The following is a 19,028-nucleotide window of genomic DNA, read 5'->3' on the forward strand; positions in this document are numbered from 1 at the left end:
ACATACTGGCTCTGCTTCACCTTCTGCCATGATTGTAAGCTTCGTGAGACCTGCTCAGAAGCAGATGCCAGCACCATGCTTCCTATAAATCCTGCAGAACCGTGAGTCAATTAAACTTCTTTGCTTTGTAAATTACCTAGCTTCACATATTCCTCTATAGTGACGCAAATGGACTAACACAGATGGAAAGATATATTTTTTTTTTTTTGAGACAGAGTCTCACTCTGTTGCCAGGCTGGAGTGCAGTGGTGCGATTGTGACCCACTGCAACCTCTGCCTCCCAGGTTCAAGTGATTCTCCTGCCTCAGCCTCCTGAGTAGCTGGGACTGCAGGCATGTGCCACCATGCCCAGCTAATTTTTGTATTTTTAGTAGAGACAGGGTTTCACCATGTTGGCCAGGATGGCCTTGATCTCTTGACCTCGTGATCCACCTGCCTTGGCCTCCCAAAATGCTGGGATGACAGGCATGAGCCACCACGCCCGGCCTATATGTTAAATTGATCTATGAATTCCAAGGCAGTTTCATCAAAATTATAATACGGTTTTTCATAGAATTTATGGAAGAGGAACTGATCAAAAATAACTAAGGAGACAAACAGGGTGAGGGAACTGAAACTTGCCCTCTCTGATATCAAGACTTACTTTAGGCTGGGTGCAGTGACTCATGCCTGTAATTTTAGCACTTTGGGAGGTGGAGGTGGAGGATCGCCTGAGTCCAGGGGTTCAAGATCAGCCTGGGCAACATGATGAAACCCCAGCTCTACAAAAATTACAAAAAAACACTTTAGCCAGGCATGGTGGTACATGCCTGTGGTCCCAGCTACTTGAGAGGCAGAGGTGGGAGGATTGCTTGAGCCCAGGAGGTTGAGGTTGCAGTGAGCCATGATTATGCATGAAAGGTTACATGCATTACATGCATCACGCCTGGGATTACAGGCATAAGCCACTGTGCCTGACCAAAATTTTAGACTTTTTAGGAGAAATATAAGATGATTTAATTTTTTTAATTTTAATTTTTTTTTTTGAGACATAGTCTCACTCTGTCACCCAGGCTGCAGTGCAGTGGTGTAAATCACAGCTCACTGCAGCCTCAACCTTCTGGGCCCAATTGATCCTCCCACCTCAGTCTCCTGAACAGCTGGGTCTACAGGTACATGCCACATACCTGGCTAATTTTTGTGTTTTTTATGGAGACAGGGTCTCACTAGGTTGCCCAGGCCAGTCCCAAACTCCTGGCCTCAAGCTATCCTCCCACCTCAGCCTCCCAAAGTGCTGAGTACTGGGATCATAGGTGTGAATCACTGTGCCCACCAAGAATATTTCAATAACCTTGGTATACAAAAGGATTTCTTAGACAATAATATAAAGGACAAATCATAAAAGTTGGATGCACTTAACTATGTTAAAAAATATAAACTTTTGCTGGGCGCCGGTGGCTCATGCCTGTAATCCCAGCACTTTGGGAGGCCGAGGCGGGTGGATCACGAGGTCAAGAGATCGAGACCATCCTGGTCAACATGGTGAAACCCCGTCTCTACTAAAAAACTACAAAAAAAAATTAGCTGGGCATGGTGGCACGTGCCTGTAATCCCAGCTACTCAGGAGGCTGAGGCAGGAGAATTGCCTGAACCCGGGAGGTGGAGGTTGCGGTGAGCCGAGATCGCGCCATTGCACTCCAGCCTGGGTAACAAGAGTGAAACTCCGTCTCAAAAACGAAAAAAATAAAAATATAAATATATATATATATATATATATATAAACTTTTGAAGCCAGGCACGGTGGCTCATGCTTGTAATCCCAGCACTTTGGGAGGCTGAGGCAGGCAGATAACTTGAGGTCAGGAGTGTTGTGCTGAGCAATGGAAATCCTACTAGCAGAAGTGTAAACTGATATAATCACTCTGGATACCTTTTGATATTTAGCAAATCTGAATGTGGTTACACCCTATGACATAATCAGCAATTCCACCCCTAGAAAAATTATTACACCACTATACCAAAAGACATATACAAGAATTCAAAAGTGTTAATAGCTGCAGTGATCTTTATAGCAAAAAGCTGGAAACAGTTCAAATGTTCTTCAGTAAAAGAATGGTTTAGTAAATTATGGTATTATTATAAAATGGAAACATATACATTGGTAGAAATGCCTACAGCTACAAATATCAACATAGATGAATCCCACAAACATAATGTGGAAGGAAAGTTCAGAAGAATTCATATATGATTCTATGTATATAAGATTCGGAAACACGAGTGAGAAAGCCATAAAGAAAAGTACAATTCCTGGCCGGGCATGGTGGCTCATGCCTATAATCCCAGCACTTTGGGAGGCCCAGGTGGGAGAATCCCTTGAGCCCAGGAGGTCGAGACCAGCCTAGGCAACATAGAGAGACCGTGTCTCTACGAAAAAAAAAAAAAATCTGAGCATAATGGTGTGCACCTGCAGTCCCAGCTACTTGGGAGGCTGATGTGGGAGGATCACTTGAGCCCAGGAGTTTGACGCTGCAGTGAACCATGATTGCATCACTGCACTCCAGCCTGGGCAACAGACTGACTGTCTGTCTCAAGAAACAAAACACAAAACAAAACTAACCAGACATGCTGGCATATACCTGTAGTCAGCTGCTCGGGAGGCTGAGGTGAGAGGATTCCTTGAGCCCATCAGTTAGAGGTGGCAGTGGGCTACGATCACACCACTGCACTCCACCATGGATCCTGTTGGTTAAAAAAAAGAGAAGGATGTATGAGCATGTTGACAGCCTTGATTCATTCAACAAACATTTATTGAATTCCCACTGTGTGCCCGGTAGTATGCTGGGCCCTGGAGTACAGAGATATATTTATTCAATTATGCAGTTACCCATTCTTCTAAAAGCCAGAAATAATTCATTTATTCATTCAATAAATATTTATTAAGTGAATACTATGTGCCAGGTATTGATCTAAGTGCTGCAAATACAGCATTGAACAAAAGTCCTTTCATGGAGGTAGAGAGAGGCAATAAATATCTGTAAAGTGGTGATAAGTACTATAAAGAACACTGAAGTATAAATGGTATAAAGAGAATGTATATGTGTTGAGGAGGGGAGAGTTGCTATTTTAGATAAGGTGGTCAGGAAAGGCCTTTCAGAGAAGATGACATTTGAACAGAGACATCAATGAAGTGAGGGAATAAATTGTGTGGCAATCTGGGGGGAAATCATTCCAGGCAAAGAGAAAACACATGCAAGGGGTAGTTAGGAGGCTATCGTAGTAATCTAGGCAGGAGATGATGGTGGCTTGGATGAGGTTGGTAGTAACGAAAATGGTGAGAAGTCATTAGGGATGGAATGGGCTGGGCGCAGTGGCTCACGTCTATAATCCCAGCACTTTGGGAGGCCGAGGCTGGTAGAGCACCCGAGGTCAGAAGTTCAAGACCAGCCAGCCTGATCAACATGATAAAACACCGTCTCTACGAAAAATACAAAATTAGCTGGACGTGGTGGCACATGCCTGTAATCCCAGCTACTTGTGAGGCTGAGGCAGGAGAATCACTTGAACCCGGGAGGTGGAGGTTGCAGTGAGCCGAGATGGAGCCATTGCACTCCAGCCTGGGCAACAAGAGCAAAACTCCATCTCAAAAAAAAAAAAAAAAAAAAAGAAGGGATAGGATGTATTCTGAAGCTAGAGCCAACAGGATTTGCTGATGTATTGGATGTGAGTTATGAGACAAAGAGGGGAGTCAGGGATGACTGCCAGACCTGAGAGACTGGAAGGCTGGAGCTGCTGTTTAATGAAATAGAGAACATTGAGGAAAAAGAAGGTTCAGAGGGGAAAATAAAGATCTGTGTCTGGCATGTTAGGTTGAGGTGCCATTTGGAAATCCAAGTGGAGACATTGAATAAGCAACTGGGTATGTGAGTCTGGAGTTGAGGGGAGTAGTTGAAACTAGAAATATAAATTTGGAAATTATCACTATATAGATAGTGTTTAAAGCCATGGGATTAAATTATCCTAAGAATTGAGTGCAAACATAGAAGATATTAGAGGACTGAGCCCCAAGGTATTCCAAGAAATGTGGAGGCCAATAAGAAGACTATCGTACAGTCTGTGAAGTAAGAAGAAAATTGTGGGTGGGAATGGAGTGGGGAATACAGTTCCCAGAAGCCAAGTGAAAAGAATTTCAAAAAGGAAGTCATGATCTGGCATCAAATCAAACTGTATCAAACGTTGCTGAGAAGTGCAATAGGATGGCCGGGCGCGGTGGCTCACGCCTGTAATCCCAGCACTTTGGAGGCCAAGGCGGGCGGATCACCTGAGGTCGGGAGTTGAAGACCAGCCTGACCAACATGGTGAAACCCTGTCTTAAAAAAAAAAAAAAAAAAAAAAAAAAAAGATTTATTATGCTCAAGTAGTCCTCAGTTTAGGATATAGATATGAGTAAACAAAATCTACCACCTTATAGGTTAATCTGATTAGGTTAATCTAGATAAATTGATAAAGTAGAAAACTATGAGAGTAGAGAAGGATCATCTAGCACTGCCTGGGGAAGTTAGGAAGTCTTCAAATAGCAAGTAACCATTGAGGCTGGGCACGGTGGCTCAGCCTGTAATCCCAGCATTTTGGGAGGCTGATGCGGGTAGATCACCTGAGGTCAGGAGTTCCAGACCGACCAGTCTGGCCAACATGGCGAAACCCTGTCTCTACTAAAAATACAATTAGCTGGGCATGGTGGTGCACACCTGTAATCCAAGCTGCTCAGGAGGCTGAGGCAGGAGAATTGTTTGAACCTGGGAGGCGGAGGTTGCAGTGAGCCAAGATTGCGCCATTGCACTCCAGCCGGGGCAGCAAGAGCAAAACTCCATCACACACACACACACACACACATACACACACACACACAGACACACACACAGTAATCATTGAACTGATATTTGACAGACAATAGTTATTTAATTGTACAAAATCATGAAGGCATTCCAAAGAAAACCACATATTCATAAGTCTGGATGCTTAAGAATATGTTTCATAATTGATCTTTGATTTAGAATATCTGAGATAATAGTAAAAGATGCAGCTGGAAAGGAGACAGGAGCCAAATCCTGATAGACATTATATGCCATTCCGTGAGGAATGGGCTCTACCCTGAAATTGATGTGATTTTTTTTTCTTTTGAGATGGAGTCTTGCCCTGTCGCACGATCTCGGCTCACTGCAACCTCTGCCTCCCAGGTTTAAGTGATTCTCCTGCTTCAGCCTCCTGAGTAGCTGGGACTACAGGTGCATACCACCACACTTAGCTAATTTTTAGTATTTTTAGTAGAGACAAGGTTTCACCATGTTAGCCAGGATGGTCTCGATCTCCTGACCTCGTGATCTGCCCACCTTGGCCTCCCAAAGTGCTGGGATTACAGGTGTGAGCCACCACCCCCGGCCTATTTCTACAATATCTTTAGTGACTTCTTCCATTGAAGTCTTTCACCCCTTAAAGTCATCCATGAGGGTTGAAATCAACTTCTTAAAAACTCTTATTAATGTTGATATTTTGACATTTTCCTATGAATTACAAATATTCTTAATGATATCTAGAATGATCAATCCTTTCTAGTGGGTTTTCAATTCATTTTGCCCAGATCCATCTGAGGAATCACTATCTGGGGCAGCTATAGCCTTACAAAATGTGCTTCTTAAATAATAAGACTTGAAAGTCTAAATTCCTCCCTGATCTGTGGCCTGTAGAATGGGTGTTGTGTTACAGGCAGGAAAACAGCATTAATCTCTTTGTATATCTATCTCCATCAGAGTTCTTGGATTACTAGGTGCATTGTCAATGAGCAGTGGTCTTTTGAAAGGAATCTTTTTTTTTCTGAGCAATAGATCTCAATAGTGGGTTTAAATATATATGTGTATTTTTTTGAGACTGAGTCTCACTCTATTGCCCAAGCTGGAGTGCAGTGGCACAGTCTTGGCTCACTGCAACCCCTGCCTCCAGGGTTCGAGCTATTCTCATGCCTCAGCCTCCTGAGTAGCTGGGATTACAAGAGCCCGCTACCCCACCAGCTAATTTTTTTTTTTTTTAGATGGAATCTTGATCTGTCACCCAGGCTGGAGTGCCGTGGCTCAATCTCGGTTCTCTGCAAACTTCACCCCCTGGGTTCAAGCAGTTCTGCCTCAGCCCTCCCTGGTAGCTGGGATTACAGGCATGCACTACCGCACCTGGCTAATTTTTATATTTTTAGTAGAGACAGGATTTTGCTATGTTGTCCAGGCTGGTCTCAAACTCCTGACCTCAGGTGATCCGTCTGCTTTGGCCTTCCAAAGTGCTGGGATTACAGGTGTAAGCCACTGCACCTGGCCCTAATTTTTGTATTTGTAGTAGAGAAAGGGTTTCACCATGTTGGCCAGGCTGATCTCAAACTCCTGACCTTAAGTGATCCACCCACCTTGGCTGGCCTCCCAAAATGCTGGGATTACAGGCGTGAGCCACCACAACTGGCCAAAAAATAAAACAACAACAATAACAACAACAACAAAAAACGAGTGGGCTTAAAATATTCAGTAAACCAGCTGGGCATGGTGGCTCATGCCTGTAATCCCAGCCACTCTTAATTTGTTGCTGGGAGGAGACTGCAATGGATGGGAGGCTGAAGCCGGCAGATTTCATGAGCCTTGGAGTTTGAGACCAGCCTTGGCAATGTGGCAAAACCTCATCTCTACAAAAATTACAAAAAAATTATCCTGGCATGGTAGTGTACACCTGTAGTCCCATCTACTGGGGAGGCTGAGGAGGCTGAGGTAGGAGGATCACCTGAGCCCAGTAGGTTAAGGCTGCAGTAAGCTGTGACTGCACCACTGCACTCCAGCCTAGGTGACAGAGCAAGACCCTGTCTCAAAAAGAAAAAAGTCACCAGCTGCATTAACCCCTAACAAGAATCAGCCTGTTCTTTTGAAACTTTGAATTCAGAAATTGACTTTTCTCTAACTTTGAAAGTTCTAGATGGCACCTTCTTCCAGTAGAAGACTGTTTCGCCTACACAGAAAATCTCTTGTTTAATGTAGCCACTTTCATTTCTTTTTTTTTTTTTTGGAGACAGAGTCTCGCTCTGTCACCCAGACTGGAGTGCAGAGGCTCCATCTCAGCTCACTGCAACCTCCGTCTCCCGGGTTCAAGCAATTCTCCTGCCTCAGCCCCCTGAGTAGCTTGGATTACAGGCGCACGCCACCATGCCCAGCTAATTTTTATATTTTTAGTAGAGACGAGGTTTCGCCATGTTGGCCAGGCTGGTCTCAAACTCCCAACCTCATGACCTGTCCACTTTGGTCTCCCAAAGTGCTGGAATTACAGGTGTAAGCCCACACACCTGGCCATAGTATAACCACTTTCATCAATCATCTTAGCCAGAACTTTTGGATAACTGGCTGTGGCCTCTACATCAGGACTTGCTGCCTCGCCTTGCACTTTTATGTCATGGAGATGGCTTCTTTCCTTCAACCTCATGAACCAACCTCTGCTGGCTTCAGAATTCTCTTTTGCAGCTTCCTCACCTGTCTCAGCCTTCGTACAGCTGAAGAGAGTTAGGGCCTTGCTTTGGATTAAGCTTTGGTTTAAGAGCATATTGTGGCTGGTTTGATCTTCTATCCAGACCGCTAAAACTTTCTCTATATCAGCAATAAGGCTGTTTTGCTTTCTTATTCATGTATTCACGGGAGTAGCATTTTTAATTTCCTTTAAGAACTTTTCCTTTGCGTTTCCAACTTGGCTAACTGGCACATGAAGCCTAGCTTCTTGAAACCCTGTCTCAGCTTTCAACATGTCTTCCTCACTAAGCTTAATCATTTCTAGATTCTGGCTTAAAGTGAGAGACAGACTCATGCCTGTAATCTCAGCACTTTGGGAGGCTGAGGTGGGAGGATTGCTTGAGCCCAGTCGTTTGAGACCAGCTTGAGCAGCATAGGGAGACCCTGTCTCTACAAAATTAAAAAAAAAAAAAAACTGGGTGTGGTGGTCCCAGCTACTCAGGAGGCAGAGATGGGAGGATCCCCTGAGTTCAGGAGGTTAAGGCTGCAGTGAGCCGATTGTGCCACCACACTCCAGCCTAGGTAACAGAGTGAGACTCTGCCTCAAACAAACAAACAAACAAACAAATAAATAGAGAGCCATGTGACTCTTCCTTTCACTTGGACACGTAGAGGTGGATAAGGGAAAACTTGGATAAGAGGGACTACTGTATTTTGCAACTTGCTTTTTACACATAATATATTGTGAACATGTCTTTCTTTCTCTCTCTCTCTCTCTCTCTCTCTCTGTATATGTACACACCCCTCATTATTTTTTTTCTTCTGCAGTGATTTGGAACCCATTCTATTTTTAGTTGAAATTCTTACTGAGATATTTATAAGGAATAATAGAGATTCCTTGTACACTTTGCCTAGTTTCTCCTAATGGCAACATTTTGCAAATATCACAACCAGGATACTGACATTGATATGATCCACCAATCTTTATTCAGATTTCCCCAGTGTGCCTCATTCTTTTTTCTTTTATGTTTTGTAGAAATGAGGTCTCACTATGTTGCTCAGGCCAATCTCGAACACCTGGCCTCAAGTGATCCTTCAGCCTCAGCCTCCCAAAGTGCTGAGATTACAGGCGTGAGCCAGCACATCCAGCCCTCATTCTTTTAAAACATCCTATGGATAGACATTTAATTTTCCAATATTTTGCTTTAACAATGTTTGAGTCTCCTGGACTCTACTCAGTTCCACTTAATCTTTTTCTTTCTGGACCCCTATAATATTAATTGCTATGCATTTAAGTGTATCTGGAGGGTCAAATTAACTTTTTTTTTTTTTTGAAAGGAGTCTTGCTTAGTGACAACCCAAGCTGGAGTTCCGTGGCATGATCTCAGCTCACTGCAGCCTCTGACTCCTGGGTTCAAGCGATTCTCCTGCCTTAGCCTCCCGAGTAACTGAGATTACAGGTGCCAACCACCACACCCAACTAATTTTTGCATTTTCAGTAGAGATGGGGTTTCGCCATGTTGGCCAGGCTGGTCTCGAACTCCTAACCTCAGGTGATCCGCCTGCCTCCGCCTCCCAAAATGCTGAGATTACAGGTGTGAGCCAACGTGCCTGACCAAAATTAACTTATTATTCATCCTTTAAATGTTTTCTTTGGCAACTGAGGTAGACATGCAGCCCCCAGTGAGCCCCACCTCCTGGTATTCATGCTTTTGTATAAGTCCCCCCTCTTATGTGTGGGCTGTGCCCGGTGATCTAACAAATGAAATATAGCAAACATGATGGAGCTATTACTTGCAAGACTAGGTTACAAAAGACCATGACTTCTGTCTTGCTGGTATGCTCTGTCTTTCTTTTGCTTGCTTCAGGGTGATGAAGTTCAATACCCTGATGAAACCAGCTGCTGTGTTGTTGTGAGCTCCCCTGTGGAGAGGCCAACATGTCAAGGAACTGAAACCCTCAGTCCAACAGTCCACAAGGAACTTTATACCCTGCTAAAAACCACAAAGTGAATGTGGAAGCAGATCTTGCTCCAGTTGAACCTTGACATGAATCCAGTCCTGGCCAATACTTTGACTGTATCCCTGCGAGAGACCCTGAACTGTAAGACTTATCTAAGCAGTGCCTGGACTCCTGCTCCATGGAGATAGTGAGGTAAATGCATGGTTTTCGTTTAACTTTTTATTTTGAAATAACTGTAAATCCACAGACAGTTGTAAATAAGTATCATGGAGATACCAAAACTTTTCACCCGAGCTTCCCCAAATGGTAACATCTTGCATAGCTTATAGTACATTATCAGTCCCTGTTCTCAATTCATTTGAATATATATCTAGGCGTGGAATTACTGGGTCATATGGTAATTCTATGTTTGACTTTTTGAGGAACTGCCAAGATGTTTTGCACAGTGACTGCATTATTTTCCAACCCACCAGCAATGTATAAGGGCTCTGATTTCCTCACAATCCCACCAACACTTGCGGTTTTCTGTATGTGCATATGCAGGTGTAGTTTTTTTCTTTTTTTAAGACTTACCATCATTGTATTTACTAGGTTCTGAAACAATACACATTCACATCCTTTTGAATACAATACATTTGGCACAATAATGTTTACAATGAAATAACACTAATGAATGGCAAGAGATTAAAATTACATCCAGAAAGGAAAAAAATGTACAAATAAAGCATCACAATACAAAAAATTCCTAAAATTGAATACATTTTATAGTTAGCCAGAATTATTTTGCACATAATTTAAAAAGAGGTAATTTTTTAGCCTTCTTTTTTTTTTTTAAAAAAAAAAAAAAGCAAGAACGCATTGTTTTTTCACCTTTGGAGGAGAAAAATTATGTTTCTACTTCACAAAGTCCACAATGAGAGAACACAGGAGAACAGCTGTCCTTCACATATTTTTTTTCCACTCCTTTTTTTTTAAGAGAGAGAGAGAAAGAGAAAGGGGGTGGGCCTGGAAAGATTAGAAAAAACTGGCAGAAGTGTTAACAGTGTATCTATTTTCAAACTCTTGTAAAAATGAAAATGAAACAATGATTACTCAAGGAACACACAAGGCTTTTTCTATAGACCGCTGGATTGAAATCGGCCTACGTGAGAACTTCACCACCCAGAGGCACCCCAGCCAGCCCAGCCTTGGGTGCTGAAAAGGGCCCTTTCTGGGACAGATGGACTGACTGCCTACAGCTGCCAGGTGGAATGTGCAGGTGTATGTTTTGTAATAGCCTTCCTAATGGGTGTGAAGTGGCATCTCATTGTGGTTTAGATTTGCATTTTTCTCATGACTAGTGATGTTGAGCATCTTTTCATGTGCTTATTGGTCATTTGTATATTCTCTTTGGAGAAATGTCTATTGAAGTCCTTTGTTCATTTTTAGATTGGGTTGTTTGTTGTCAAGTTGTAGGAATCATTTATATATTCGGGATATTAATCCCTTATCAGGTATGATTTGCAAATATTTCTCCAATCCTATAGGTTGCCTTTTTACTATGTTGATATTGTTGTTTAATGAACAACATTTTTAATTTTGATGAACTTCAATTGACTTAGTTTTCTTTTGTTACCTGTACTTTTGAGTCATATCCAAGAAACCATTGCCAAATTCAAGGTCATAAATAATTCCTCCTATGTCCCTCCCTCCCTCCCTTCCTTCTTTCTTTCTTTCATCTTTCTCTCTCTCTCTCTTCTTTTTTTTTTTGGACAGAATCTTGCTCTGTCGCCCAGGCTGGAGTGCAATGGTGCAATCTCCGCTCACTGCACCCTCCACCTCCTGGGTTCAAGCGATTCTTGTGCCTCAGCCTCCGAGTAGCTGGGATTACAGGCATCCATCACCACGCCCAGCTAATTTTTGTATTTTTAGTAGAGATGGGGTTTCACCACGTTGGCCAGACTGGTCTCGAACTCCTGACCTCAGGTGATTCACCCGCCTTGGCCTCCCAAAGTGCTGGGATTACAGGTGTACAGGTGTGAGTCACCGCGCCTGGCCCCATCTAACATATATATATATATATATATATATTTTTTTTTTTTAATTTAGACATTGCCTTTTTTTTTAATCTCTGGAAGTTTATCTTTTTAAATATCTCCTGTATCTCTACTTAATATGCTCAATTTTTCCTCCACCATCTGGAATATGGTTATAATAACCATTTATCATCCTTGTCTATGAACTTTATCACCTATGTCATGTCTGGTCAGTTCCTGTTGATTTTTCTCCTCATGGTGGATCACATTTTCCTGCTTCTTTGCTTGCCTGTCTTTCTATTGGAGGCCAGACATTATAAATTTTACCTTGTTGGGTGCTGGGTATTTTTGTACTAATGTAAATATACTTAAGCTTTGTTCTGGGAAGTTACTTGGAAACAGTTTGACCTTTTTAAATGCTTGCTTTTAAGCTCTTGTTTGTTTAGTTGATTTTTAAGCCAGGATCAAAAAGTAGCCTTTTAATCTAGGGCTAGTTTTGCTCCTCTACTAAGGAAGTATTCTACCCAGTGTTTTATGAAGTTTTGCCACCCACAATCAGGCTGGTGAGAACACAATCTATTCTGGTCCCTGTGTGAGCTTTGTATATTTTTCTCTCTAATCTCTTCAGGTGGTTCCTCCCTTAGCTTTAGGCAGTTTCTTTACAGGCATGCACTGACCAATCCGCAGCTGAAGACTTGAGAGACATCCTATGTAGATCTCCAGAGCTTTCTCTCTGTGCAGCTCTCTTTTCTCCAGTTTTCTATCCTGTGAACTTTAGCTACATTGGTCTCCTACTCTCCCAATTCTGTCTTCTTAGCTCAGAAAGACTGCTAGGCTCTGCCTGTGTTCCTCCTCTCTGCACTGTGGCCTAGAAACTGTCTCCAGGCAGTATGCTAGGACACTCATACAACTCATCTGGTGCTGGGCACAGTGGCTCACGCCTGTAATCCAGCACTTTGGGAGGCCGAGGCAGGTGGATCACCTGAGGTCAGGAGTTTGAGACAACCTGGGCAACATGGCGAAACCCTGTCTCTACTAAAAATGCAAAAATTAGCTGGGTGTGGTGGTGCATGCCTGTGATCCCAGCTACTCAGGAGGCTGAGGCAGGAGAATCACTTGAACCCAAAAGGCGGAGGTTGCAGTGAGCCGAGATTGCACCACTGCATTCCAGCCTGGGCAACAGAGCGAGATTCTGTCTCGAAAACCAACCAGCCAAGCAAGCAACCAAACAAACAAAACACTCATCTTGTTTGTTCCTCCTCTTTCTCTTATCACTATCACATGCTGTCTGATGTCCAGTGTCTGGAAACCATTGTTTTATATAGTTTGTCCCTATTGTTGCTATTGTTTTAGGCAGTAGGGTGAATTACTCAATCTTGGCCAAATGTAGAAGTCCCTCTGCCTCTTTGTGGTACTGGGGTTTAAGATGTCAGAGGTCAGGTTTTTCTGGTCAGTAAAAGTGTAGCCCTGAGAGAGGGAGCTGAAATGGAATAGAAAATAAAGTTCCTGGAGTGAAGGCAGAATAAGAAATGTAAGGCTTAATTGTTAAGTGAGTCATTCATGTAGATGCTCAACAGGCAAACTAAGTGAGAACAGAACTGGCATTGCAGACAGAGGGATGAGGATGGCAAAGGGCCTAGAAGAATAAATTAGCAGTAGCTTCAGAGAATTACAAAGTATTTCTTATAGCTGGAATATAAAGTACATAAGAACCTGCTATGGTTTGAATGCATCCCTTCTAAAATTCAGGTGTTGCCTTTGTGATAATATCAAGAGATGGGTCTTTTAAGAGGTGATTAGGCCACAAGGGCTTCTCCCTCATGAACAGGTTTAAGGCCCTCAGAAAGGAGAAAAGAGGCTTTTAAAAAACTCTTTTCTCCTCCTCCTCCACCCCCTCCACTTTCTTTTCCTACCCGTTCCAAAAAAAAAAATTGCCCATAACATTTTCTGGGTGGGGGAAAAAAAGAGGCTTCACAGAGCATTCAGTTTGCTTGCCCTGCCACCTTCTATCATGTGAGGACACAGAATTATTTACCTTCAGAGGAGGCAGCCCTCACCAACAACCCAACATGCTGGTTCCTTGATCTTGGACTTCCCAGCCTTCAGAACTGTGAGAATACAAATTCCTATTCTTTGTAAGTTATCCAATTTCAGGTATTCTGTTATAGCAGCACAAAACAAACAAAGACAGAAATCATGTCAGGAAATGAAATGGACAGGTGACTATATTTGAAGGATCCTGTCTGTTATACTAAGGAATCGGATATTTTCTTAAAGGCAATTGAGAAAGTCAAGAAATGGACAAATTATACTACAAAGCTAAGGTAACCAAAACTACATGGCACTGGCATTAAAAACAGACACATAAACAAATGGAACAGAATAGAGAACCAGAAACAAATCCATACATCTACAGTGAACTCATTTTCGACAAATGTGTCAAGAACATACATTGGGAAAAGAACCGTCTTCTATAAATGATGCTGGGAAAACTGGCTATCCATATGCAAAAGAATGAAACTAGACCCCTATCTCTCACCACATACAAAAATCAAATCAAAATGGATTAAATATATATATCTAAAACCTAAAACTATGAAACTACTAAAAGAAAACACTGGGGAAACTCTCCCCAACAGTGGGCTGGGCAAAGATTTCTCGAATACTACCCCACAAGCACAGACAATTAGGCAAAAATAAACAAATGGGAGGGCTCACATCAAGTTAAAAAACTTCTGCATAGCAAAGGAAAGCATCAACACGGTGAAGAGAACAATTCACAGAATGGGTGAAAATATTTGCAGATTATCTATCTGACAAGGGATTAATAACCAAAATATATAAGGAGCTCAAACCACTCTATAGGAAAAACATCTAATAATCTGATTTTAAAATGGGCAAAAGATCTGAATAGACATTTCTCAAAAGGAGACATATAAATGGCAAACAGGCATATGAAAAGGTGTTCAACCTCACTGATCACCAGAGAAATGCAAACCAAAACTACAGTGAAGTATCATCTCACTTCAGTTAAACTAGCTTTTATTCACAAGACAGGCAATAACAAATGCTGGTGAGGATGTGGAGGAAAGGAAACCCTCGTGCACTGTTGTTAGAAATGTAAATTAGTACAACCGCTATGGAGAACAGTTTGGAGGTTTCTCAAAAGCTACATATAGGCCAGGTGTGGTGGCTTACACCTGTAATCCCAGCACTTCGGGAGGCCAAGGCGGGAGGATCGTTTGAGCCAGGAGTTCAAGACCAGCCTGACAATATGGTGAGACCCACACCTGTAGTCCTAGAGCTTGAGTTGGGAGGATCGCTTGAGCCTGGGAGGTCGAGGCTACAGTGAACTGTGATTGTGCCATTACACTCCAGGCTGGATGACAAGGTAAGACCCTGTTTCAAAAAAAAAAAAAAGAAAGAAAGAAAAAGAAGAAAGAAAACTAAAAATATAACTATCATATAATCCAGCAATCCCCCTGCTAGGTATATACTTCCCCTAAAAAGAAATCAGTATATTGAAGAGATATGCACTCTCATGTTTAGTGCAGCACTATTCATAATAGCCAAAATTTAGAAGCAACCTAAATGTCCATCAACAGACGAATGGATAAAGAAAGTGTGCTATATAGGCCCGTATACACCATGGAATACTATGCAGCCATAAAAAACGATAAGTTCTTGTCCTTTGTAGGGACTTGGATGAATCTGGAAACCATCATTCTCAGCAAACTGACACAAGAACAGAAAATCAAACACCGCATGTTCTCACTCATCGGCAGGTGTTGAACAATGAGAACACGTGGACTCAGGGAGAAGAGGAGCACACACTGGGGCAGTTGTAGGGGGGACTAGGGGAGGGACAGCAGGGGGTGGGAAGGGTGGGGAGGGATAACATGGGGAGAAATGCTGGTTATAGATAGTGTGTACCTATGCAACAACCCTGCATGACTTGCACTTGTACCCCAGAACCTAAAGTAAAATTAAAAAAAAAGAAAAGAAAATGTGCTACATATACACAATGAAGTACTATTCATCCATAAAAGGGAGATCCTGTCATCTCTAATGACGTGGGTAGGGCCGAAGGTCATTAAGTGAAATAAGCCAGGAACAGAAAGACCGTCTTGTCATGTTCTCCCTTACTTGTGGAAGCTAAAAATTGAAACAACTGAACCCATGGAGATAGAGAGTAGAACAATGGTTACCAGAGGCTGGGAAGGGTCTGGAAGTGGGGGAGAGTAGGAATGGTTATGGGTACAGAAATAAAGTGGGATATCCCTGGGAGGGATGGCACATACCTATAGTCCCAAGCACTTTGGGAGGCTGATGCGGGCGCATCACCTGAGGTCAGGAGTTTGAGACCAGCCTGGCCAACATGGTGAAATCCCGTCTCTACTAAAAATACAAAAATTAGCTGGGTGTGGTGGCAGGTGCTACTCGGGAGGCTGAGGCAGGAAAATCGCTTGAACCTGGGAGGCAGAGGTTGCAGTGAGCTGAGATTACACCACTGCACTCCAGCCTGGGCTACAGAGTGAGACTCTGTCTCAAAATAAAATAAAATAAAATAATTAAATAAATTTTTAAAAATAAAGCGAGATAGAATGAATAAGCTCAGTATTTGATAGCACAACAGGGTGACTACAGTCAACAATAATTTATTGTACATTAAAAATATCTAAAAGACTATAACTGGATTATTTGTAACATAAGGAAAGGATAAATGCTCCAGGTGACGATACCCTATTTACCCTGATGTGATTATTATGCATTGCATGCCTATAACATCAAAACATCTCATGTACCCTATAAGCATGTACACCCAATATATACTCAAAAAAGTAAAAATTAAAACTAAAAAAAAAAAGGAAATTGGCAGCCCAGGGAGTCAGATAGTCATCCAGATAAATTATGGAGTCTCGCAGCTGATGACAGGACATGGGGTGGAAAGGAGAACTAAAAGCTAGATTCAAAAATACCTACTACTGCATAAGGAGGCTGGGATGATAGTTTTAAGGTTGTGTAAAAAGTTATCAAGCCAAGTAGCCTGAGCCTCAAAGGAGTAGACATTTGTTGACACAGAAGTGGGATTTGGCAGTGGGAAGCTAGTAGAAAGCTTCTGTCCTGTCCTTCCCAACTCCCATCTTCTTTTCTTTTTTCGAGTTCTGCTTCACAATGATAGGAAGAGCCAACACTGAAGGATCAAAAATCCACATTGTTATGAAATCTTGGCCAACACAAGCCTTTGTTTTTTTTTTTTTTTTTTTGAGGCAGAGTCTCGCTCTGTCACCCAGGCTGGAGTGCAATGGCACCATCTCCGCTCACTGCAACCTCCACCTCCTGGGTTCAAGCAATTCTCCTGCCTCAGCCTGCCAAGTAGCTGGGACTACAGGCATGTGCCATCATGCCCGGTTACTTTTCGTATTTTTAGTAGGCACGGGGTTTCACCATGTTGGCCAGGCTGGTCTCGATCTCCTGACCTCAAGTGATCTGCCTGCCTCAGCCTCCCAAAGTGCTGGGATTACAGGCATGAGCCAACAAGCTGTTTTTTCGTTTTTTGTTTTTAGATTAGTCAAGTGAAGCAGTGTAAGTGGAGAAGGAACAAAGAAATATGTAACTGGTTGTGATCAATTAGTTGTCAACACCACTGCACTCCGACCAGCCAGCCCATCTTTTTCACAGGCAGAAATCGAGGGAGAAAGCCTGGAGCAGGCTGTGGGGAAGCAGGAGCCTCGGGAGAGAGCCCAGTCCAGTCAAGGCAGGAGCTAGAGGGCAAAGTTCAGTGAAGAAAGCCAGGATGTACGGGAGTTTGTTTCTCATTGAGCAGGGGTTCCAGTGGTCATAGTGGAAAGGGCTCTAAGAAAAGCAAACAGTGAGAAACACAGGCTCAGGTGTGTATGGAGGAAAGAAAGCATCTGGGATATGACATTAGTTCCGACCTGTTTTCCAGTCTTGTGAAGGTGGCAGCACGTTCTGTATTGACATTATTTCTTTAATGGCATTCTTTTTAAAGTGTTTAATTCAAACCTATATTTGTAGTTTCTAAAATGTTGATCACAGACCATTTTGTTGTTACACATGTCTGCCAATGAAAACAAAAGGCAAAGAGAATCACTGCCATCCCTATGAAAGGAATGGCTCCTTTTCTAACATTCTTTAAAAATATACATTTTACACTCCCTGCACCTCAACAAAGGTGGCAATTCAATCAATACATTGGTTTATTTTGTTCTCCTCACTATTACATGCATGTCCCCAAGCTATCTGTTGTAAGCCCTGTGTTTTTGGACTTCCCAAGGGCTTTGTCCATCGTTTCCCCCCGATCCCCGGCATCTGGGACAGTACCACTTGCGCTTTGGTTTATCGCTGAGACCCATGCACGAGAAGTGGAACCACCCGATAGGGCACTCGTTGTCGCAGCGGATCATCTCCCAGTAGGAGGGCTCGCTGGAATCGATGGGGAAGTCCGCGGGGGACGCCTGCCGCTACGTCTTGGCCAAGGAGCGCTGCTTCTTCTTGGAGGTCTCGGCTTTCATTTCCTTGGGCGTGGCCGAGGTGACGTTGTGGTCGCGGTTGTTGGACGCGTTCTCGCGGTTCTCGTTGTTGTGCTGCCGCCAGGAGCGCTTTCCTGTTGGGTTTCTCCGCCTGCGCGGTCGCCTCGCCTCTGGGCCGGTACCGGCCGACCCTACGCTGTCGCCCGCCGCGTCGCCCTGCTCCTGCTGCGCCTCGAACGGCTCCACGTGGCTGTCCACCTGTCGCGTGCGGCTCTCCACCAGCCCCACCCTCTGGCTCACGATCTGGATCTTCGGGTCGCCCGGATCCTGGCTGCGGATCAGGGCTCGCTGGGTTCAGGGTGGCACCCGCGGCTTCTGCACGCCGTCCCTGTCGCGGCGGACGTTGTAGCACTCGTCCAGGTCCTTCAGGTTCTCCTCCAGCAAAGTCTCCGCGCCAAGGGCCCCGGTCACTCACGCCTCTCCCGCCACGCGCGGCCACACCCTCCAGTCGGCAGGGATGCGGCATGGGACTGTCTACTAGCCGGTCTCGCGGATCGCCCGACCAGGGCGGGCGGCACGAGCTGCAGCCCAGGCCCCCAACCCCCAGCACTGGTCCCGGGCCAGCATTGCTGCGCCGCCGGAAGCGCAATGCCATTCTTAACTGTGCTCCGTTGCAACCATTTTTACTTTCATTTGAACATGTTTCTAACTCTGCCTTTGTTTTCTGCTTAAAACTCACATGATCTGATTGGCATGTGTCCAAGCAAACATACTCTAGCCCTTATGCAATGTGCTCTCTGTAGCTAAAACTCTGTTATTCCAATGTCTTCAGTCATGGTCCAAAAGGCCAAGTTGTTTTCTCACACTGTCAAATAGCTCTGCATTCACGGCTGTTATATCTTTCCTGCTCTTCCAGAATCTCTGCTTTCAGTTGGAAAAACTGGAAATGGCCCCTTATGTTCCCAAGGTTTTCAGCTTTTGCCCAGGCATTGTTCTGTAGAAGTGCTTTGCCAGTTACATGTGGAAGTGCTATTGAACCCTGTGTAAGGCACTATGAG

At 43.6% G+C, this 19,028-nt stretch overlaps 1 long non-coding RNA gene and 1 pseudogene across 2 annotated transcripts; both read right to left on the reverse strand.

Moving 5' to 3' along the window:
* Window positions 1-6,059: 6,059 nt before the first annotated feature.
* On the reverse strand, window positions 6,060-16,886 carry LOC116535098. Its single transcript, XR_004262040.1, has 2 exons — window positions 16,808-16,886; window positions 6,060-6,122 (listed from the first exon to the last, which is right to left on the reverse strand). It is a non-coding gene; the product is annotated as an uncharacterized LOC116535098 (long non-coding RNA).
* Window positions 16,887-17,063: 177 nt separating this feature from the next.
* On the reverse strand, window positions 17,064-18,441 carry LOC116535099 (annotated as a pseudogene). Its single transcript, XR_004262041.1, has one exon. The product of XR_004262041.1 is annotated as an inhibitor of growth protein 1-like (transcript).
* Window positions 18,442-19,028: the final 587 nt, after the last annotated feature.

This window comes from Sapajus apella, unplaced genomic scaffold, assembly GCF_009761245.1.
Source record: "Sapajus apella isolate SASKATOON/1434 unplaced genomic scaffold, GSC_monkey_1.0 scaffold91, whole genome shotgun sequence".
NCBI lineage: Eukaryota > Metazoa > Chordata > Mammalia > Primates > Cebidae > Sapajus > Sapajus apella.